This window comes from Lonchura striata, chromosome Z (assembly GCF_050655825.1).
Source record: "Lonchura striata isolate lonStrDom1 chromosome Z, ASM5065582v1, whole genome shotgun sequence".
Taxonomy (NCBI): Eukaryota; Metazoa; Chordata; class Aves; order Passeriformes; family Estrildidae; genus Lonchura; species Lonchura striata.
In genome coordinates, this window is record NC_140740.1 from 87414341 (window position 1) to 87436732 (window position 22392).

The following is a 22392-nucleotide window of genomic DNA, read 5'->3' on the forward strand; positions in this document are numbered from 1 at the left end:
AAAGCCGACAGCCGTAGCAGATTTCTGTTGAATCTGTATCTGTGAGAAGTGGGCTGTGTGCTGGAGACGGAGAGACGCTTTTGGAGAGTGGAAACAGCGGCAGGTGTGAGCTGTTAGGATGATGAGGGCTCAGAGCAGGCCCCAAGTGTGAGCTGTGAGGATGATGAGGAGGGCTCAGAGCAGCCCCAGGTGTGAGTTATTAGGATGATGAGGGCTCAGACCAGCCACAGGTGTGAGTTGTTAAGATGATGAGGGCTCAGAGCAGCCACAGGTGTGAGCTGAGAGGATGATGAGGAGGGAGCGGCTCCTCCGGCGGCTGATTTAGGGGGTTTTCCTCCCATCGGTTTTGCACAAAGCTGCTGGAGAAGCGGAGTTTATGAGGGGCTCCCGGGGCTGTCTCCTGGAAGGACGGTGAGTGCTTTGGACAGGGTCCGGGGGATCACCTGGATTCGTGGAGCATTGCTCAAAGGAGGAGCCGAGGGACAAACCTTTGTGCCGAGAAGCAGCAGCTGAGCAGGTGAGCTGGTGCGCTTTTTTAGCCGGGACTTTTCTCCTTTCCCTTGAAATTTCGTCATCCTGAGGTTGAATTGGAGGGGGCAGTCCTGTGGTCCCGCCTTTTAAGGGGTTTGGATTGAGGTAAGAAGCCCCCTTTTGCCATCATTTGAGGCAAGCCGCTTCTTTTCTGCTCTTCTAGGGGACGCAGTTGAAGGGGATCCCACATTTCTTTTCCCTTGTTGGAGGGAGGTGAGCGCCGGAGCGTGGCGTCAGAGTCGGGGCTGCAGAGGAAGGGAGCTGCAGCCGTGGCAGCGCTGGCAGGGCGGGGATCGGGCTGTGCCGCTGCATTCGGGGCGCTTCTTCTGCCCCCGGCCCGGCAGCGAAGGGTCCGGCGCGGAGCCCTGCCGGCAGTGCCGGGGCTGGCCGGGGCGGAAGGGGAGCTGGGCGCGGCTGGGCTGCCGCGGGCCCGCCGGAGCCGCGCCGGTGCGAGCCGTGCGGAGCCGAGCGGAGCTTTGGCCGGGCCGGCGGGCGGGGGAGGCGGCGCGGGCGCCGCGCCGGTGCCGGCCGGTGCCGCCGCTCCGTCCGCTCCGGGCGCGGGGCTCGGGCGCCGCCGGGGCCCCCCGGGCCCGGTGCCGGCCCCGCCGGGCCGGGGGCAGCGGGCGGGGGTCTGCCGGCGCGGCGCCGCCTCTGCCTGCCGGAGGAGTCGCTTTCCTGCCGGAGCCGCGCTGCGCCCGGGGCCGGGAGCGCGGCTCCGCATCTTCCAGCCTCCCTCGCTGCGCTGCTTTTGAGGCGCTCCTGAGGAGTTTATTGGGTCGTTTTCTTTTGTTCGTAGTTGGTGTATGAGAAGGGTCACGGTGTACTTGTTGGTTGTTACGGTTCTTGGTTCAGGTGCTGTGACAAGGGTTTTTTTGGATTGAGTTTGTTGTTGGATTTTTTTTTTTTTTTTGTGCGATATGTTGGATTTTTTTTTTCGTTGTTTTTATATTATAAAAATATAATTGTTGTTATCTTCTTAAAGGATATTTTTTTTAAGGTTTACAATAGTTTTTATGGGTCGTAGCATGAAGTACAGGGTTGGTTTTTAATTAGGTTGTGGTGGCTTTTATTAGCGCGAGTATGTAGTGTTAGTTTTGGTGGGTTTGAGGTAGTGTCCTGTAGTGAATTAGTGAGGGTTTTTTTTTAAATGTTGAGTATTGCTTTTTTAAAAATTCTCTTATAGAGGTTTTATTCATTTTGTTTGTTTAATTGTCGTGGATGTTATATTGTTACCGGTAATTTGGGAGTTATCGTTTATGGTTACATTTATCTTTTGGTGACGTGTTTATTTCTTGGTGGTATTTGTATTTTGATGGATTGAGGCATTATGGGTTTATTGAGTTAGGAGTAATTTTTTTGGTTGTTAATTTCAGTTTATTTATTTGAGTTTTTGTTTTAGTTTGATGTATTTGTTGGTTGCTTTTTATTAGTGGTTTTTTTTAGGAACTTGTGTATTTATACGGTGGATTTTTTAGGTAGTTTTTTATTTGGGTGCTTTTTATTGTCTAGTGGTTTAGATTTTTTTAATATCGTTTATTACTTTGGTTTTTAAAGATAACTTAGCAGAGTACTGGTTACTCTTTGAGTTAGTGTAGAGATCTGGTTTTCATTTTTAGTAGCTTTCAGGGTCTCTTGTATGGTTTGAAGTTTAGTATGTTGGTTGGACTTCTTTTTCTAGGGGGTTTTGTGATTTGTGGGTTTCTATAGGGCTATTTTTTATTTTTGTTTCATTTCTGTGATGTGCTTCACTAACAACTGGTAGTAAAAAGAGTAGTTTGGGGTTTTTTTTGCTGGTAGTTGGTTCTATGGTGGTGTATTTTTAGTTTCTGTTGTTTGTTTTTGGGTTTCTTTTGTTAGAGATTAAAGTTTTTATTTTGGGGTTAATTTGTAATTATTTTTAAGGTTTTAGGGCGATTGAGATTTTTTATATGGATGTCCTGTATGATAACAGTTAATTTATTTGCTTTATGTGGCATTGATGGCAGGGTAGAGGACATTTTTGTCTGTGTTTTATTGTTTGTTTCTGAGGTGGTTTGGCATTTTCTTATAGGTTGGGGTTCTTTTTGTTGGCTCATGGAGCCATTCTGGCTGTTTTTGATGAAATTGGTGGGAATTTGATGTTTCTTTTGTTATTTTATTTTTAGGAATTGGATCTTTTCAGTAGGCTTTTTGATATTCCTTTTTTTTTTTTTTGGTGGTGTAATAGTCTTTTAGAAGAATTTGGATGATTTTAAAAAATATTTTTGTTATACTTTTCATCTAATGTTGTTGGATTATTACAGATGTTTTGGAGTTTTATTTTTTTAAGTTTCATTTGGATGAATTTATGCTAGATGGTAGGATTGTGTTTTTATTTTTGGGGTAGTTGGTTGTAGGTGTATTGTATGTTTTTCAAGTGAAGGTAAATTGAGGTTTGTATTCAGTTGTTAGAGGAATGGAGAAAAATATTGGTAATGTTAACAGTGGTGTGTTATTTTGTGGTTTTTGATTTATAGTAAGTCTGGTACAGTAGTGTTTAATGGTGGCGTTATTTAAGGTATGATAGTTTATAGTTAATTCTTATTTGTTTTAGATTTGTGTGTAGGTTAGAGGAGGTTGTTGAAGGGTGAGTGGGTTTTGTAGATTAATTTTAGTGTTTCAGTTTATAGAGCATTTTTTGGATGGGAGTTACGGTATTTTGAGTTGTTTGGTATTGCTGGTGATGTATTGTTGAAGTCGTAAGGGGTATTGTTTTTTTTTCAAGAAGGTTTATTGTAGATAGTTTTAGATAGTTGTGGTGGGTTGCTTAATTGTTTTATGTTTTTTGGCTTTTTAGTAGTTGTTTGAAATATGTTAGAGTTTTTTGGGTTTATTGAAATACTTGATTTTGAGGAAGTTCCTGTTTAGAATGTATGATTTTTTTTTTTGCTTAAAATAAAAATTTTATATTTTATTTTTAGTGAGGTTTATTTTTTTTTTCTTTTCTTACTGCTATATTTTGTGATATTTGTGTTAGGTTAGTAATAGGAATAGCTTTACTCTTATACGTTGAAATGAGAGTAGTGTGTAATGCGTACTGGTGTTCATAAAAGTTTAATATTTTTATGGTTCTGATGTGTTAGGTTAATGAATTTATAAAGTTTACAAGACTTTTTTTTTTTTTATTTCGATACAGGCAGGGTTATCTTAGTTTCAAGGATTTTTTGGCATAGATTAAGAGGTCTTATTGAGGGGATAGGACAGGGTGTCTCTGTCAATCTATTTGGATACTGGGTAAATAAAATTAATATTTTGGTAGAATTTTTGGATTTTGTTAGTTTATTTATTTATGAATTTGTGTGCCTGCAGTTGTAGTGTCTCTCAGTATCCATTCATGTTTGTGTGTGTTAGGCAGTCCACTCGTGTACCAGCGAGTCCCCCCTGCAAGCGGCCGCAGAGCCGCTCCTTCGCTCTCCTGGGAATTCGGGAAGCGGCACACGGCTCTGCGACGAAGCCTTGATCTTTGTCACTTGAAGGTGGCACCAGGGAGCCTCAGGAGCAGACGAGGAGTTGCTGTAAGTCGGGGAACTACTAGTGAGGGGGACCAGGGTCCACTCGAGTTTTGGGAACGCCACCTCACCTCGCCTGCTCTTCAGCCAGGCAGACCCTGCCAGGAGAGCGTGGGTGAAGCGTGTGGCCCGAGGAGCCCGGCGTTCTCAGGAGAATAATGGTGAGCAGCAGGATTGCTGGGTTTTGTCCATTGTGCAGCTAAGATCATGCAGTGATGTTTGGTGTTCTCGATTGTAGCTGAGCACGGGACCACAGCCCGGTGACCATTGGACATTCCCCGCAGGCGAGGCAGCCTCCATTGGCACGCGATGTGGATTCTCATCCCCAGATGCCTGAGAGATAAGTTGAGTGCTCAGGCCCACAGTGGGGGTGAAAGCGGGGTGCTCTCATCCCCAGATGCCTGAGAGATAAGTTGAGGGCTCAGGCCCACATTGGGGGTGAAAGTGGGGTGCTGGGAGGGCCTTATGAATGAGCTTTGGGGGCAGGGATGTGCAAGAAGCATCTCCTAAGGCCATCTAAAGGCAAAAAGTGTCTGTTTTGATCACAGTGCTGAGGTGCACAGGGCAGAGCAGTTGCGGTGTGTGTCCTGTCACTTGTCTCTGGTGCACTGTGTGTTCTTTGGGTCTCTCGGTCCTTTCTTCTCCTCAAAAGCTCTCTCTCCCTTTCCTGTGTCACGGATGTCTGCACGTATTTTTCCTGGAGCTGTTCTGCCCTGCTGCATAGCCTGTAACAACACAAGTCCTGGGGACTTGAAATTGGCAGTGCAGGGTGTAGTTGGGCTCTAGATTGTACGGGGAGATTGGCTTAATATGTTTAGTCGTGTTAAGTTGTCCTGCAGCCGTTTGACACCAGTCCTAACTTTCTTTCAGATGCTGACAGTTCAAATCTGTGGCCAAGGGCCCCAGTCCTGGGTGAGGGTTTTCCCATGAGCAGGTCAGTCATTTTTTGCATTTTCAGGGGATGCTTGAATGGTGTCTTTGTCACAGCGGTGTTCTTTGCCTTTATTTTCAGGAGGTCCAGGCAGATAGCAGCAGTCAAGGCCAAGGGTGCCAGGTGAGCAGTGGGCCAAAGCAGTTGTTTGTGCTCAGGTTTCAGGTTTTGGAGCAATTGTATGTATCTGTTCTTGTTTGTGTGTTTAGGGAATCCACCCAGAGTATGCCAAGCCCCTGTCACCAACAGCTGATAGCCTGGATTTCCTGTGCTTGTGAGCCCTCTGGAAGTATTTTAGGACTCTGAGATGAAGCCTTGAAATTTTGTATTTCACGATGGCATCCAGGGAGCCTTTGGCAATGGCTGAGGAGTTGCGGTGAGTTGCCGAGGTAGGGAGGGGGAGCCAAGGTCCACTCGTGTTTCAGCCATGTCGAATCACTTTGTCTCTTCTTAACCCAGGCAGACCCTGCGATGACGGTGGCAGCCTCCGAGCCTGGCAAAAGTGAGCGGCCCGAGCATTCTTAGGAGAGCGGTGAGTAGCAGGATTGCTGGGTTTTCTCCATTGTGCAGCTAAGATCATGCAGTGATGTTTGGTGTTCTCGATTGTAGCTGAGCGCGGGACCACAGCCTGGTGACCACTGGACATTCCCCGCAGGCGAGGCAGCCTCCATTGGCACGCGATGTGGATTCTCATCCCCAGATGCCTGAGAGATAAGTTGAGTGCTCAGGCCCACAGTGGGGGTGAAAGCGGGGTGCTCTCATCCCCAGATGCCTGAGAGATAACTATAGGGGTCAGGCCCACATTGGGGGTGAAAGTGGGGTGCTGGGAGGGCCTTATGAATGAGCTTTGGGGGCAGGGATGTGCAAGAAGCATCTCCTAAGGCCATCTAAAGGCAAAAAGTGTCTGTTTTGATCACAGTGCTGAGGTGCTCAGGGCAGAGCAGTTGCGGTGTGTGTCCTGTCACTTGTCTCTGGTGCACTGTGTGTTCTTTGGGTCTCTCGGTCCTTTCTTCTCCTCAAAAGCTCTCTCTCCCTGTCCTGTGTCGTGGATGTCTGCACGTATTTTTCCTGGAGCTGTTCTGCCCTGCTGCATAGCCTGTAACAACACAAGTCCTGGGGACTTGAAATTGGCAGTGCAGGGTGTAGTTGGGCTCTAGATTGTATGGGGAGATTGGCTTAATATGTTTAGTTGTGTTAAGTTGTCCTGCAGCCGTTTGACACTAGTCCTAACTTTCTTTCAGATGCTGACAGTTCAAATCTGTGGCCAAGGGCCCCAGTCCTGGGTGAGGGTTTTCCCATGAGCAGGTCAGTCATTTTTTGCATTTGCAGGGGATGCTTGAATGGTGTCTTTGTCACAGCGGTGTTCTTTGCCTTTATTTTCAGGAGGTCCAGGCAGATAGCAGCAGTCAAGGCCAAGTGTGCCAGGTGAGCAGTGGGCCAAAGCAGTTGTTTGTGCTCAGGTTTCAGGTTTTGGAGCAATTGTATGTATCTGTTCTTGTTTGTGTGTTTAGGGAATCCACCCAGAGTATGCCAAGCCCCTGTCACCAACAGCTGATGGCCTGGATTTTCCTGTGCTTGTGAGCCCTCTGGATGTATTTTAGGACTCTGAGATGAAGCCTTGAAATTTTGAATTTCACGATGGCATCCAGGGAGCCTTTGGCAATGGCTGAGGAGTTGCGGTGAGTTGCCGAGGTAGGGAGGGGGAGCCAAGGTCCACTCGTGTTTCAGCAATGCCGAGTCACTTTGTCTCTTCTTAACCCAGGCAGACCCTGCGATGACGGTGGCAGCCTCCGAGCCTGGCCAAAGTGCGTGGCCCGAGCATTCTTAGGAGAACGGTGAGTAGCAGTATTGCTGGGTTTTGTCCATTGTGCAGCTAAGATCATGCAGTGATGTTTGGTGTTCTCGATTGTAGCTGAGCACGGGACCACAGCCCGGTGACCATTGGACATTCCCCGCAGGCGAGGCAGCCTCCATTGGCACGCGATGTGGATTCTCATCCCCAGATGCCTGAGAGATAAGTTGAGTGCTCAGGCCCACAGTGGGGATGAAAGCGGGGTGCTTTCATCCCCAGATGGCTGAGAGATAAGTTGAGGGCTCAGGCCCACATTGGGGGTGAAAGTGGGGTGCTGGGAGGGCCTTATGAATGAGCTTTGGGGGCAGGTATGTGCAAGAAGCATCTCCTAAGGCCATCTAAAGGCAAAAAGTGTCTGTTTTGATCACAGTGCTGAGGTGCTCAGGGCAGAGCAGTTGCGGTGTGTGTCCTGTCACTTGTCTCTGGTGCACTGTGTGTTCTTTGGGTCTCTCGGTCCTTTCTTCTCCTCAAAAGCTCTCTCTCCCTGTCCTGTGTCGTGGATGTCTGCACGTATTTTTCCTGGAGCTGTTCTGCCCTGCTGCATAGCCTGTAACAACACAAGTCCTGGGGACTTGAAATTGGCAGTGCAGGGTGTAGTTGGGCTCTAGATTGTATGGGGAGATTGGCTTAATATGTTTAGTCGTGTTAAGTTGTCCTGCAGCCGTTTGACACCAGTCCTAACTTTCTTTCAGATGCTGACAGTTCAAATCTGTGGCCAAGGGCCCCAGTCCTGGGTCAGGGTTTTCCCATGAGCAGGTCTGTGGGATGAGTATTCCTCTGCAACACAGGTCAGTCATTTTTTGCATTTGCAGGGGATGCTTGAAGGGTGTCTTTGTCACAGCGGTGTTCTTTGCCTTTATTTTCAGGAGGTCCAGGCAGATAGCAGCAGTCAAGGCCAAGTGTGCCAGGTGAGCAGTGGGCCAAAGCAGTTGTTTGTGCTCAGGTTTCAGGTTTTGGAGCAATTGTATGTATCTGTTCTTGTTTGTGTGTTTAGGGAATCCACCCAGAGTATGCCAAGCCCCTGTCACCAACAGCTGATGGCCTGGATTTCCTGTGCTTGTGAGCCCTCTGGATGTATTTTAGGACTGTGAGATGAAGCCTTGAAATTTTGTATTTCACGATGGCATCCAGGGAGCCTTTGGCAATGGCTGAGGAGTTGCGGTGAGTTGCCGAGGTAGGGAGGGGGAGCCAAGGTCCACTCGTGTTTCAGCAATGCCGAGTCACTTTGTCTCTTCTTAACCCAGGCAGACCCTGCGAAGACGGTGGCAGCCTCTGAGCCTGGCCAAAGTGCGTGGCCCGAGCATTCTTAGGAGAGCGGTGAGTAGCAGGATTGCTGGGTTTTGTCCATTGTGCAGCTAAGATCATGCAGTGATGTTTGGTGTTCTCGATTGTATCTGAGCACGGGACCACAGCCCGGTGACCATAGGACATTCCCTGCAGGCGAGGCAGCCTCCATTGGCACGCGATGTGGATTCTCATCCCCAGATGCCTGAGAGATAAGTTGAGTGCTCAGGCCCACAGTGGGGGTGAAAGCGGGGTGCTCTCATCCCCAGATGGCTGAGAGATAAGTTGAGGGCTCAGGCCCACATTGGGGGTGAAAGTGGGGTGCTGGGAGGGCCTTATGAATGAGCTTTGGGGGCAGGGATGTGCAAGAAGCATCTCCTAAGGCCATCTAAAGGCAAAAAGTGTCTGTTTTGATCACAGTGCTGAGGTGCTCAGGGCAGAGCAGTTGCGGTGTGTGTCCTGTCACTTGTCTCTGGTGCACTGTGTGTTCTTTGGGTCTCTCGGTCCTTTCTTCTCCTCAAAAGCTCTCTCTCCCTGTCCTGTGTCGTGGATGTCTGCACGTATTTTTCCTGGAGCTGTTCTGCCCTGCTGCATAGCCTGTAACAACACAAGTCCTGGGGACTTGAAATTGGCAGTGCAGGGTGTAGTTTGGCTCTAGATTGTATGGGGAGATTGGCTTAATATGTTTAGTTGTGTTAAGTTGTCCTGCAGCCGTTTGACACCAGTCCTAACTTTCTTTCAGATGCTGACAGTTCAAATCTGTGGCCAAGGGCCCCAGTCCTGGGTGAGGGTTTTCCCATGAGCAGGTCAGTCATTTTTTGCATTTGCAGGGGATGCTTGAAGGGTGTCTTTGCCACAGCGGTGTTCTTTGCCTTTATTTTCAGGAGGTCCAGGCAGATAGCAGCAGTCAAGGCCAAGTGTGCCAGGTGAGCAGTGGGCCAAAGCAGTTGTTTGTGCTCAGGTTTCAGGTTTTGGAGCAATTGTATGTATCTGTTCTTGTTTGTGTGTTTAGGGAATCCACCCAGAGTATGCCAAGCCCCTGTCACCAACAGCTGATGGCCTGGATTTCCTGTGCTTGTGGGCTCTCTGGATGTATTTTAGGACTGTGAGATGAAGCCTTGAAATTTTGTATTTCACGATGGCATCCAGGGAGCCTTTGGCAATGGCTGAGGAGTTGCGGTGAGTTGCCGAGGTAGGGAGGGGGAGCCAAGGTCCACTCGTGTTTCAGCAATGCCGAGTCACTTTGTCTCTTCTTAACCCAGGCAGACCCTGCGTTGACGGTGGCAGCCTCCGAGCCTGGCCAAAGTGCGTGGCCCGAGCATTCTTAGGAGAACGGTGAGTAGCAGGATTGCTGGGTTTTGTCCATTGTGCAGCTAAGATCATGCAGTGATGTTTGGTGTTCTCGATTATAGCTGAGCACGGGACCACAGCCCGGTGACCATTGGACATTCCCCGCAGGCGAGGCAGCCTCCATTGGCACGCGATGTGGATTCTCATCCCCAGATGCCTGAGAGATAAGTTGAGTGCTCAGGCCCACAGTGGGGATGAAAGCGGGGTGCTTTCATCCCCAGATGGCTGAGAGATAAGTTGAGGGCTCAGGCCCACATTGGGGGTGAAAGTGGGGTGCTGGGAGGGCCTTATGAATGAGCTTTGGGGGCAGGTATGTGCAAGAAGCATCTCCTAAGGCCATCTAAAGGCAAAAAGTGTCTGTTTTGATCACAGTGCTGAGGTGCTCAGGGCAGAGCAGTTGCGGTGTGTGTCCTGTCACTTGTCTCTGGTGCACTGTGTGTTCTTTGGGTCTCTCGGTCCTTTCTTCTCCTCAAAAGCTCTCTCTCCCTGTCCTGTGTCGTGGATGTCTGCACGTATTTTTCCTGGAGCTGTTCTGCCCTGCTGCATAGCCTGTAACAACACAAGTCCTGGGGACTTGAAATTGGCAGTGCAGGGTGTAGTTGGGCTCTAGATTGTATGGGGAGATTGGCTTAATATGTTTAGTCGTGTTAAGTTGTCCTGCAGCCGTTTGACACCAGTCCTAACTTTCTTTCAGATGCTGACAGTTCAAATCTGTGGCCAAGGGCCCCAGTCCTGGGTCAGGGTTTTCCCATGAGCAGGTCTGTGGGATGAGTATTCCTCTGCAACACAGGTCAGTCATTTTTTGCATTTGCAGGGGATGCTTGAAGGGTGTCTTTGTCACAGCGGTGTTCTTTGCCTTTATTTTCAGGAGGTCCAGGCAGATAGCAGCAGTCAAGGCCAAGTGTGCCAGGTGAGCAGTGGGCCAAAGCAGTTGTTTGTGCTCAGGTTTCAGGTTTTGGAGCAATTGTATGTATCTGTTCTTGTTTGTGTGTTTAGGGAATCCACCCAGAGTATGCCAAGCCCCTGTCACCAACAGCTGATGGCCTGGATTTCCTGTGCTTGTGAGCCCTCTGGATGTATTTTAGGACTGTGAGATGAAGCCTTGAAATTTTGTATTTCACGATGGCATCCAGGGAGCCTTTGGCAATGGCTGAGGAGTTGCGGTGAGTTGCCGAGGTAGGGAGGGGGAGCCAAGGTCCACTCGTGTTTCAGCAATGCCGAGTCACTTTGTCTCTTCTTAACCCAGGCAGACCCTGCGAAGACGGTGGCAGCCTCTGAGCCTGGCCAAAGTGCGTGGCCCGAGCATTCTTAGGAGAGCGGTGAGTAGCAGGATTGCTGGGTTTTGTCCATTGTGCAGCTAAGATCATGCAGTGATGTTTGGTGTTCTCGATTGTATCTGAGCACGGGACCACAGCCCGGTGACCATAGGACATTCCCTGCAGGCGAGGCAGCCTCCATTGGCACGCGATGTGGATTCTCATCCCCAGATGCCTGAGAGATAAGTTGAGTGCTCAGGCCCACAGTGGGGGTGAAAGCGGGGTGCTCTCATCCCCAGATGGCTGAGAGATAAGTTGAGGGCTCAGGCCCACATTGGGGGTGAAAGTGGGGTGCTGGGAGGGCCTTATGAATGAGCTTTGGGGGCAGGGATGTGCAAGAAGCATCTCCTAAGGCCATCTAAAGGCAAAAAGTGTCTGTTTTGATCACAGTGCTGAGGTGCTCAGGGCAGAGCAGTTGCGGTGTGTGTCCTGTCACTTGTCTCTGGTGCACTGTGTGTTCTTTGGGTCTCTCGGTCCTTTCTTCTCCTCAAAAGCTCTCTCTCCCTGTCCTGTGTCGTGGATGTCTGCACGTATTTTTCCTGGAGCTGTTCTGCCCTGCTGCATAGCCTGTAACAACACAAGTCCTGGGGACTTGAAATTGGCAGTGCAGGGTGTAGTTTGGCTCTAGATTGTATGGGGAGATTGGCTTAATATGTTTAGTTGTGTTAAGTTGTCCTGCAGCCGTTTGACACCAGTCCTAACTTTCTTTCAGATGCTGACAGTTCAAATCTGTGGCCAAGGGCCCCAGTCCTGGGTCAGGGTTTTCCCATGAGCAGGTCAGTCATTTTTTGCATTTGCAGGGGATGCTTGAAGGGTGTCTTTGCCACAGCGGTGTTCTTTGCCTTTATTTTCAGGAGGTCCAGGCAGATAGCAGCAGTCAAGGCCAAGTGTGCCAGGTGAGCAGTGGGCCAAAGCAGTTGTTTGTGCTCAGGTTTCAGGTTTTGGAGCAATTGTATGTATCTGTTCTTGTTTGTGTGTTTAGGGAATCCACCCAGAGTATGCCAAGCCCCTGTCACCAACAGCTGATGGCCTGGATTTCCTGTGCTTGTGGGCTCTCTGGATGTATTTTAGGACTCTGAGATGAAGCCTTGAAATTTTGTATTTCACGATGGCATCCAGGGAGCCTTTGGCAATGGCTGAGGAGTTGCGGTGAGTTGCCGAGGTAGGGAGGGGGAGCCAAGGTCCACTCGTGTTTCAGCAATGCCGAGTCACTTTGTCTCTTCTTAACCCAGGCAGACCCTGCGTTGACGGTGGCAGCCTCCGAGCCTGGCCAAAGTGCGTGGCCCGAGCATTCTTAGGAGAGCGGTGAGTAGCAGGATTGCTGGGTTTTGTCCATTGTGCAGCTAAGATCATGCAGTGATGTTTGGTGTTCTCGATTGTAGCTGAGCACGGGACCACAGCCCGGTGACCATTGGACATTCCCCGCAGGCGAGGCAGCCTCCATTGGCACGCGATGTGGATTCTCATCCCCAGATGCCTGAGAGATAAGTTGAGTGCTCAGGCCCACAGTGGGGATGAAAGCGGGGTGCTTTCATCCCCAGATGGCTGAGAGATAAGTTGAGGGCTCAGGCCCACATTGGGGGTGAAAGTGGGGTGCTGGGAGGGCCTTATGAATGAGCTTTGGGGGCAGGTATGTGCAAGAAGCATCTCCTAAGGCCATCTAAAGGCAAAAAGTGTCTGTTTTGATCACAGTGCTGAGGTGCTCAGGGCAGAGCAGTTGCGGTGTGTGTCCTGTCACTTGTCTCTGGTGCACTGTGTGTTCTTTGGGTCTCTCGGTCCTTTCTTCTCCTCAAAAGCTCTCTCTCCCTGTCCTGTGTCGTGGATGTCTGCACGTATTTTTCCTGGAGCTGTTCTGCCCTGCTGCATAGCCTGTAACAACACAAGTCCTGGGGACTTGAAATTGGCAGTGCAGGGTGTAGTTGGGCTCTAGATTGTATGGGGAGATTGGCTTAATATGTTTAGTCGTGTTAAGTTGTCCTGCAGCCGTTTGACACCAGTCCTAACTTTCTTTCAGATGCTGACAGTTCAAATCTGTGGCCAAGGGCCCCAGTCCTGGGTCAGGGTTTTCCCATGAGCAGGTCTGTGGGATGAGTATTCCTCTGCAACACAGGTCAGTCATTTTTTGCATTTGCAGGGGATGCTTGAAGGGTGTCTTTGTCACAGCGGTGTTCTTTGCCTTTATTTTCAGGAGGTCCAGGCAGATAGCAGCAGTCAAGGCCAAGTGTGCCAGGTGAGCAGTGGGCCAAAGCAGTTGTTTGTGCTCAGGTTTCAGGTTTTGGAGCAATTGTATGTATCTGTTCTTGTTTGTGTGTTTAGGGAATCCACCCAGAGTATGCCAAGCCCCTGTCACCAACAGCTGATGGCCTGGATTTCCTGTGCTTGTGAGCCCTCTGGATGTATTTTAGGACTGTGAGATGAAGCCTTGAAATTTTGTATTTCACGATGGCATCCAGGGAGCCTTTGGCAATGGCTGAGGAGTTGCGGTGAGTTGCCGAGGTAGGGAGGGGGAGCCAAGGTCCACTCGTGTTTCAGCAATGCCGAGTCACTTTGTCTCTTCTTAACCCAGGCAGACCCTGCGAAGACGGTGGCAGCCTCTGAGCCTGGCCAAAGTGCGTGGCCCGAGCATTCTTAGGAGAACGGTGAGTAGCAGGATTGCTGGGTTTTGTCCATTGTGCAGCTAAGATCATGCAGTGATGTTTGGTGTTCTCGATTGTAGCTGAGCACGGGACCACAGCCCGGTGACCATAGGACATTCCCCGCAGGCGAGGCAGCCTCCATTGGCACGCGATGTGGATTCTCATCCCCAGATGCCTGAGAGATAAGTTGAGTGCTCAGGCCCACAGTGGGGATGAAAGCGGGGTGCTTTCATCCCCAGATGGCTGAGAGATAAGTTGAGGGCTCAGGCCCACATTGGGGGTGAAAGTGGGGTGCTGGGAGGGCCTTATGAATGAGCTTTGGGGGCAGGGATGTGCAAGAAGCATCTCCTAAGGCCATCTAAAGGCAAAAAGTGTCTGTTTTGATCACAGTGCTGAGGTGCTCAGGGCAGAGCAGTTGCGGTGTGTGTCCTGTCACTTGTCTCTGGTGCACTGTGTGTTCCTTGGGTCTCTCGGTCCTTTCTTCTCCTCAAAAGCTCTCTCTCCCTGTCCTGTGTCGTGGATGTCTGCACGTATTTTTCCTGGAGCTGTTCTGCCCTGCTTCATAGCCTGTAACAACACAAGTCCTGGGGACTTGAAATTGGCAGTGCAGGGTGTAGTTGGGCTCTAGATTGTATGGGGAGATTTGCTTAATATGTTTAGTTGTGTTAAGTTGTCCTGCAGCCGTTTGACACGAGTCCTAACTTTCTTTCAGATGCTGACAGTTCAAATCTGTGGCCAAGGGCCCCAGTCCTGGGTGAGGGTTTTCCCATGAGCAGGTCAGTCATTTTTTGCATTTGCAGGGGATGCTTGAAGGGTGTCTTTGCCACAGCAGTGTTCTTTGCCTTTATTTTCAGGAGGTCCAGGCAGATAGCAGCAGTCAAGGCCAAGTGTGCCAGGTGAGCAGTGGGCCAAAGCAGTTGTTTGTGCTCAGGTTTCAGGTTTTGGAGCAATTGTATGTATCTGTTCTTGTTTGTGTGTTTAGGGAATCCACCCAGAGTATGCCAAGCCCCTGTCACCAACAGCTGATGGCCTGGATTTCCTGTGCTTGTGAGCCCTCTGGATGTATTTTAGGACTGTGAGATGAAGCCTTGAAATTTTGTATTTCACGATGGCATCCAGGGAGCCTTTGGCAATGGCTGAGGAGTTGCGGTGAGTTGCCGAGGTAGGGAGGGGGAGCCAAGGTCCACTCGTGTTTCAGCAATGCCGAGTCACTTTGTCTCTTCTTAACCCAGGCAGACCCTGCGAAGACGGTGGCAGCCTCTGAGCCTGGCCAAAGTGCGTGGCCCGAGCATTCTTAGGAGAGCGGTGAGTAGCAGGATTGCTGGGTTTTGTCCATTGTGCAGCTAAGATCATGCAGTGATGTTTGGTGTTCTCGATTGTATCTGAGCACGGGACCACAGCCCGGTGACCATAGGACATTCCCTGCAGGCGAGGCAGCCTCCATTGGCACGCGATGTGGATTCTCATCCCCAGATGCCTGAGAGATAAGTTGAGTGCTCAGGCCCACAGTGGGGGTGAAAGCGGGGTGCTCTCATCCCCAGATGGCTGAGAGATAAGTTGAGGGCTCAGGCCCACATTGGGGGTGAAAGTGGGGTGCTGGGAGGGCCTTATGAATGAGCTTTGGGGGCAGGGATGTGCAAGAAGCATCTCCTAAGGCCATCTAAAGGCAAAAAGTGTCTGTTTTGATCACAGTGCTGAGGTGCTCAGGGCAGAGCAGTTGCGGTGTGTGTCCTGTCACTTGTCTCTGGTGCACTGTGTGTTCTTTGGGTCTCTCGGTCCTTTCTTCTCCTCAAAAGCTCTCTCTCCCTGTCCTGTGTCGTGGATGTCTGCACGTATTTTTCCTGGAGCTGTTCTGCCCTGCTGCATAGCCTGTAACAACACAAGTCCTGGGGACTTGAAATTGGCAGTGCAGGGTGTAGTTTGGCTCTAGATTGTATGGGGAGATTGGCTTAATATGTTTAGTTGTGTTAAGTTGTCCTGCAGCCGTTTGACACCAGTCCTAACTTTCTTTCAGATGCTGACAGTTCAAATCTGTGGCCAAGGGCCCCAGTCCTGGGTCAGGGTTTTCCCATGAGCAGGTCTGTGGGATGAGTATTCCTCTGCAACACAGGTCAGTCATTTTTTGCATTTGCAGGGGATGCTTGAAGGGTGTCTTTGTCACAGCGGTGTTCTTTGCCTTTATTTTCAGGAGGTCCAGGCAGATAGCAGCAGTCAAGGCCAAGTGTGCCAGGTGAGCAGTGGGCCAAAGCAGTTGTTTGTGCTCAGGTTTCAGGTTTTGGAGCAATTGTATGTATCTGTTCTTGTTTGTGTGTTTAGGGAATCCACCCAGAGTATGCCAAGCCCCTGTCACCAACAGCTGATGGCCTGGATTTCCTGTGCTTGTGAGCCCTCTGGATGTATTTTAGGACTGTGAGATGAAGCCTTGAAATTTTGTATTTCACGATGGCATCCAGGGAGCCTTTGGCAATGGCTGAGGAGTTGCGGTGAGTTGCCGAGGTAGGGAGGGGGAGCCAAGGTCCACTCGTGTTTCAGCAATGCCGAGTCACTTTGTCTCTTCTTAACCCAGGCAGACCCTGCGAAGACGGTGGCAGCCTCCGAGCCTGGCCAAAGTGCGTGGCCCGAGCATTCTTAGGAGAACGGTGAGTAGCAGGATTGCTGGGTTTTGTCCATTGTGCAGCTAAGATCATGCAGTGATGTTTGGTGTTCTCGATTGTAGCTGAGCACGGGACCACAGCCCGGTGACCATTGGACATTCCCCGCAGGCGAGGCAGCCTCCATTGGCACGCGATGTGGATTCTCATCCCCAGATGCCTGAGAGATAAGTTGAGTGCTCAGGCTCACAGTGGGGATGAAAGCGGGGTGCTTTCATCCCCAGATGGCTGAGAGATAAGTTGAGGGCTCAGGCCCACATTGGGGGTGAAAGTGGGGTGCTGGGAGGGCCTTATGAATGAGCTTTGGGGGCAGGTATGTGCAAGAAGCATCTCCTAAGGCCATCTAAAGGCAAAAAGTGTCTGTTTTGATCACAGTGCTGAGGTGCTCAGGGCAGAGCAGTTGCGGTGTGTGTCCTGTCACTTGTCTCTGGTGCACTGTGTGTTCTTTGGGTCTCTCGGTCCTTTCTTCTCCTCAAAAGCTCTCTCTCCCTGTCCTGTGTCGTGGATGTCTGCACGTATTTTTCCTGGAGCTGTTCTGCCCTGCTGCATAGCCTGTAACAACACAAGTCCTGGGGACTTGAAATTGGCAGTGCAGGGTGTAGTTGGGCTCTAGATTGTATGGGGAGATTGGCTTAATATGTTTAGTCGTGTTAAGTTGTCCTGCAGCCGTTTGACACCAGTCCTAACTTTCTTTCAGATGCTGACAGTTCAAATCTGTGGCCAAGGGCCCCAGTCCTGGGTCAGGGTTTTCCCATGAGCAGGTCTGTGGGATGAGTATTCCTCTGCAACACAGGTCAGTCATTTTTTGCATTTGCAGGGGATGCTTGAAGGGTGTCTTTGTCACAGCGGTGTTCTTTGCCTTTATTTTCAGGAGGTCCAGGCAGATAGCAGCAGTCAAGGCCAAGTGTGCCAGGTGAGCAGTGGGCCAAAGCAGTTGTTTGTGCTCAGGTTTCAGGTTTTGGAGCAATTGTATGTATCTGTTCTTGTTTGTGTGTTTAGGGAATCCACCCAGAGTATGCCAAGCCCCTGTCACCAACAGCTGATGGCCTGGATTTCCTGTGCTTGTGAGCCCTCTGGATGTATTTTAGGACTGTGAGATGAAGCCTTGAAATTTTGTATTTCACGATGGCATCCAGGGAGCCTTTGGCAATGGCTGAGGAGTTGCGGTGAGTTGCCGAGGTAGGGAGGGGGAGCCAAGGTCCACTCGTGTTTCAGCAATGCCGAGTCACTTTGTCTCTTCTTAACCCAGGCAGACCCTGCGAAGACGGTGGCAGCCTCTGAGCCTGGCCAAAGTGCGTGGCCCGAGCATTCTTAGGAGAGCGGTGAGTAGCAGGATTGCTGGGTTTTGTCCATTGTGCAGCTAAGATCATGCAGTGATGTTTGGTGTTCTCGATTGTAGCTGAGCACGGGACCACAGCCCGGTGACCATTGGACATTCCCCGCAGGCGAGGCAGCCTCCATTGGCACGCGATGTGGATTCTCATCCCCAGATGCCTGAGAGATAAGTTGAGTGCTCAGGCCCACAGTGGGGATGAAAGCGGGGTGCTTTCATCCCCAGATGGCTGAGAGATAAGTTGAGGGCTCAGGCCCACATTGGGGGTGAAAGTGGGGTGCTGGGAGGGCCTTATGAATGAGCTTTGGGGGCAGGTATGTGCAAGAAGCATCTCCTAAGGCCATCTAAAGGCAAAAAGTGTCTGTTTTGATCACAGTGCTGAGGTGCTCAGGGCAGAGCAGTTGCGGTGTGTGTCCTGTCACTTGTCTCTGGTGCACTGTGTGTTCTTTGGGTCTCTCGGTCCTTTCTTCTCCTCAAAAGCTCTCTCTCCCTGTCCTGTGTCGTGGATGTCTGCACGTATTTTTCCTGGAGCTGTTCTGCCCTGCTGCATAGCCTGTAACAACACAAGTCCTGGGGACTTGAAATTGGCAGTGCAGGGTGTAGTTGGGCTCTAGATTGTATGGGGAGATTGGCTTAATATGTTTAGTTGTGTTAAGTTGTCCTGCAGCCGTTTGACACCAGTCCTAACTTTCTTTCAGATGCTGACAGTTCAAATCTGTGGCCAAGGGCCCCAGTCCTGGGTCAGGGTTTTCCCATGAGCAGGTCAGTCATTTTTTGCATTTGCAGGGGATGCTTGAAGGGTGTCTTTGCCACAGCGGTGTTCTTTGCCTTTATTTTCAGGAGGTCCAGGCAGATAGCAGCAGTCAAGGCCAAGTGTGCCAGGTGAGCAGTGGGCCAAAGCAGTTGTTTGTGCTCAGGTTTCAGGTTTTGGAGCAATTGTATGTATCTGTTCTTGTTTGTGTGTTTAGGGAATCCACCCAGAGTATGCCAAGCCCCTGTCACCAACAGCTGATGGCCTGGATTTCCTGTGCTTGTGGGCTCTCTGGATGTATTTTAGGACTCTGAGATGAAGCCTTGAAATTTTGTATTTCACGATGGCATCCAGGGAGCCTTTGGCAATGGCTGAGGAGTTGCGGTGAGTTGCCGAGGTAGGGAGGGGGAGCCAAGGTCCACTCGTGTTTCAGCAATGCCGAGTCACTTTGTCTCTTCTTAACCCAGGCAGACCCTGCGAAGACGGTGGCAGCCTCCGAGCCTGGCCAAAGTGCGTGGCCCGAGCATTCTTAGGAGAACGGTGAGTAGCAGGATTGCTGGGTTTTGTCCATTGTGCAGCTAAGATCATGCAGTGATGTTTGGTGTTCTCGATTGTAGCTGAGCACGGGACCACAGCCCGGTGACCATTGGACATTCCCCGCAGGCGAGGCAGCCTCCATTGGCACGCGATATGGATTCTCATCCCCAGATGCCTGAGAGATAAGTTGAGTGCTCAGGCCCACAGTGGGGATGAAAGCGGGGTGCTTTCATCCCCAGATGGCTGAGAGATAAGTTGAGGGCTCAGGCCCACATTGGGGGTGAAAGTGGGGTGCTGGGAGGGCCTTATGAATGAGCTTTGGGGGCAGGTATGTGCAAGAAGCATCTCCTAAGGCCATCTAAAGGCAAAAAGTGTCTGTTTTGATCACAGTGCTGAGGTGCTCAGGGCAGAGCAGTTGCGGTGTGTGTCCTGTCACTTGTCTCTGGTGCACTGTGTGTTCTTTGGGTCTCTCGGTCCTTTCTTCTCCTCAAAAGCTCTCTCTCCCTGTCCTGTGTCGTGGATGTCTGCACGTATTTTTCCTGGAGCTGTTCTGCCCTGCTGCATAGCCTGTAACAACACAAGTCCTGGGGACTTGAAATTGGCAGTGCAGGGTGTAGTTGGGCTCTAGATTGTATGGGGAGATTGGCTTAATATGTTTAGTCGTGTTAAGTTGTCCTGCAGCCGTTTGACACCAGTCCTAACTTTCTTTCAGATGCTGACAGTTCAAATCTGTGGCCAAGGGCCCCAGTCCTGGGTCAGGGTTTTCCCATGAGCAGGTCTGTGGGATGAGTATTCCTCTGCAACACAGGTCAGTCATTTTTTGCATTTGCAGGGGATGCTTGAAGGGTGTCTTTGTCACAGCGGTGTTCTTTGCCTTTATTTTCAGGAGGTCCAGGCAGATAGCAGCAGTCAAGGCCAAGTGTGCCAGGTGAGCAGTGGGCCAAAGCAGTTGTTTGTGCTCAGGTTTCAGGTTTTGGAGCAATTGTATGTATCTGTTCTTGTTTGTGTGTTTAGGGAATCCACCCAGAGTATGCCAAGCCCCTGTCACCAACAGCTGATGGCCTGGATTTCCTGTGCTTGTGAGCCCTCTGGATGTATTTTAGGACTGTGAGATGAAGCCTTGAAATTTTGTATTTCACGATGGCATCCAGGGAGCCTTTGGCAATGGCTGAGGAGTTGCGGTGAGTTGCCGAGGTAGGGAGGGGGAGCCAAGGTCCACTCGTGTTTCAGCAATGCCGAGTCACTTTGTCTCTTCTTAACCCAGGCAGACCCTGCGAAGACGGTGGCAGCCTCTGAGCCTGGCCAAAGTGCGTGGCCCGAGCATTCTTAGGAGAACGGTGAGTAGCAGGATTGCTGGGTTTTGTCCATTGTGCAGCTAAGATCATGCAGTGATGTTTGGTGTTCTCGATTGTAGCTGAGCACGGGACCACAGCCCGGTGACCATAGGACATTCCCCGCAGGCGAGGCAGCCTCCATTGGCACGCGATGTGGATTCTCATCCCCAGATGCCTGAGAGATAAGTTGAGTGCTCAGGCCCACAGTGGGGATGAAAGCGGGGTGCTTTCATCCCCAGATGGCTGAGAGATAAGTTGAGGGCTCAGGCCCACATTGGGGGTGAAAGTGGGGTGCTGGGAGGGCCTTATGAATGAGCTTTGGGGGCAGGGATGTGCAAGAAGCATCTCCTAAGGCCATCTAAAGGCAAAAAGTGTCTGTTTTGATCACAGTGCTGAGGTGCTCAGGGCAGAGCAGTTGCGGTGTGTGTCCTGTCACTTGTCTCTGGTGCACTGTGTGTTCCTTGGGTCTCTCGGTCCTTTCTTCTCCTCAAAAGCTCTCTCTCCCTGTCCTGTGTCGTGGATGTCTGCACGTATTTTTCCTGGAGCTGTTCTGCCCTGCTTCATAGCCTGTAACAACACAAGTCCTGGGGACTTGAAATTGGCAGTGCAGGGTGTAGTTGGGCTCTAGATTGTATGGGGAGATTGGCTTAATATGTTTAGTTGTGTTAAGTTGTCCTGCAGCCGTTTGACACCAGTCCTAACTTTCTTTCAGATGCTGACAGTTCAAATCTGTGGCCAAGGGCCCCAGTCCTGGGTGAGGGTTTTCCCATGAGCAGGTCAGTCATTTTTTGCATTTGCAGGGGATGCTTGAAGGGTGTCTTTGCCACAGCAGTGTTCTTTGCCTTTATTTTCAGGAGGTCCAGGCAGATAGCAGCAGTCAAGGCCAAGTGTGCCAGGTGAGCAGTGGGCCAAAGCAGTTGTTTGTGCTCAGGTTTCAGGTTTTGGAGCAATTGTATGTATCTGTTCTTGTTTGTGTGTTTAGGGAATCCACCCAGAGTATGCCAAGCCCCTGTCACCAACAGCTGATGGCCTGGATTTCCTGTGCTTGTGAGCCCTCTGGATGTATTTTAGGACTGTGAGATGAAGCCTTGAAATTTTGTATTTCACGATGGCATCCAGGGAGCCTTTGGCAATGGCTGAGGAGTTGCGGTGAGTTGCCGAGGTAGGGAGGGGGAGCCAAGGTCCACTCGTGTTTCAGCAATGCCGAGTCACTTTGTCTCTTCTTAACCCAGGCAGACCCTGCGAAGACGGTGGCAGCCTCTGAGCCTGGCCAAAGTGCGTGGCCCGAGCATTCTTAGGAGAGCGGTGAGTAGCAGGATTGCTGGGTTTTGTCCATTGTGCAGCTAAGATCATGCAGTGATGTTTGGTGTTCTCGATTGTATCTGAGCACGGGACCACAGCCCGGTGACCATAGGACATTCCCTGCAGGCGAGGCAGCCTCCATTGGCACGCGATGTGGATTCTCATCCCCAGATGCCTGAGAGATAAGTTGAGTGCTCAGGCCCACAGTGGGGGTGAAAGCGGGGTGCTCTCATCCCCAGATGGCTGAGAGATAAGTTGAGGGCTCAGGCCCACATTGGGGGTGAAAGTGGGGTGCTGGGAGGGCCTTATGAATGAGCTTTGGGGGCAGGGATGTGCAAGAAGCATCTCCTAAGGCCATCTAAAGGCAAAAAGTGTCTGTTTTGATCACAGTGCTGAGGTGCTCAGGGCAGAGCAGTTGCGGTGTGTGTCCTGTCACTTGTCTCTGGTGCACTGTGTGTTCTTTGGGTCTCTCGGTCCTTTCTTCTCCTCAAAAGCTCTCTCTCCCTGTCCTGTGTCGTGGATGTCTGCACGTATTTTTCCTGGAGCTGTTCTGCCCTGCTGCATAGCCTGTAACAACACAAGTCCTGGGGACTTGAAATTGGCAGTGCAGGGTGTAGTTGGGCTCTAGATTGTATGGGGAGATTGGCTTAATATGTTTAGTTGTGTTAAGTTGTCCTGCAGCCGTTTGACACCAGTCCTAACTTTCTTTCAGATGCTGACAGTTCAAATCTGTGGCCAAGGGCCCCAGTCCTGGGTGAGGGTTTTCCCATGAGCAGGTCAGTCATTTTTTGCATTTGCAGGGGATGCTTGAAGGGTGTCTTTGCCACAGCGGTGTTCTTTGCCTTTATTTTCAGGAGGTCCAGGCAGATAGCAGCAGTCAAGGCCAAGTGTGCCAGGTGAGCAGTGGGCCAAAGCAGTTGTTTGTGCTCAGGTTTCAGGTTTTGGAGCAATTGTATGTATCTGTTCTTGTTTGTGTGTTTAGGGAATCCACCCAGAGTATGCCAAGCCCCTGTCACCAACAGCTGATGGCCTGGATTTCCTGTGCTTGTGGGCTCTC

The 22392-nt window shown here is 50.6% G+C and overlaps 3 long non-coding RNA genes across 5 annotated transcripts; all 3 read left to right on the plus strand.

Moving 5' to 3' along the window:
* Positions 1–5447: 5447 nt before the first annotated feature.
* LOC146763940 (uncharacterized) lies at positions 5448–8202 on the plus strand. Of its 2 annotated transcripts, XR_014951380.1 has the most exons (4): positions 5448–5521; positions 5599–5704; positions 7534–8002; positions 8086–8202. It is a non-coding gene; the product is annotated as an uncharacterized LOC146763940 (long non-coding RNA). The 2 variants fall into 2 exon arrangements; XR_014951379.1 differs by lacking the exon at positions 8086–8202 and having other exon boundaries at positions 7534–8074.
* A 626-nt stretch (positions 8203–8828) lies between these two features.
* On the plus strand, positions 8829–10825 carry LOC146763941 (uncharacterized). Of its 2 annotated transcripts, XR_014951389.1 has the most exons (4): positions 8844–9304; positions 9388–9460; positions 9538–10638; positions 10722–10825. It is a non-coding gene; the product is annotated as an uncharacterized LOC146763941 (long non-coding RNA). The 2 variants fall into 2 exon arrangements; XR_014951388.1 differs by lacking the exon at positions 10722–10825 and having other exon boundaries at positions 8829–9304; positions 9538–10710.
* Positions 10826–11615: 790 nt separating this feature from the next.
* On the plus strand, positions 11616–13409 carry LOC146763942 (uncharacterized). Its single transcript, XR_014951381.1, has 3 exons — positions 11616–11940; positions 12024–12096; positions 12174–13409. It is a non-coding gene; the product is annotated as an uncharacterized LOC146763942 (long non-coding RNA).
* Positions 13410–22392: the final 8983 nt, after the last annotated feature.